Source organism: Pseudoliparis swirei, chromosome 1, assembly GCF_029220125.1.
Source record: "Pseudoliparis swirei isolate HS2019 ecotype Mariana Trench chromosome 1, NWPU_hadal_v1, whole genome shotgun sequence".
NCBI classification, from domain to species: Eukaryota; Metazoa; Chordata; class Actinopteri; order Perciformes; family Liparidae; genus Pseudoliparis; species Pseudoliparis swirei.
In genome coordinates this window covers 22,432,876-22,433,265 of record NC_079388.1, presented here as the reverse complement: position 1 = coordinate 22,433,265, position 390 = coordinate 22,432,876, and positions in this window count along the sequence as shown.

Genomic DNA, 390 nt, shown 5'->3' with positions numbered 1-390 from the left:
TCCAATTGGGTGATAAAAAGCCTGTCTGGCACTTCCCCGGAGCTAGTTTCAGTCACCTCACCGAACTCCTGATTCACCATAACCCGGAACCACATACACTTCAACTCATCATCTCAGCAGGTATCATCAATTGCTTAACACAACAACACAACACCACTATCCGCAAGCAATTACAAGCACTCCACTCCACAGCCCACCGCATCTTCCCCAATGCCACTATTTATATTCCATTGTTAAATTTTCCCCCCCGCTTACCCCCTATCATTCAACAACGTCTCATTTTCCTCAATAAACTCATCTCTATCAAATACAATTCCCTCCTCTTCAAAGTCAACCCCAAAGACGACATCCACTGGACGCCCCGGACGGCCGGAGTGATATTCAGGTACT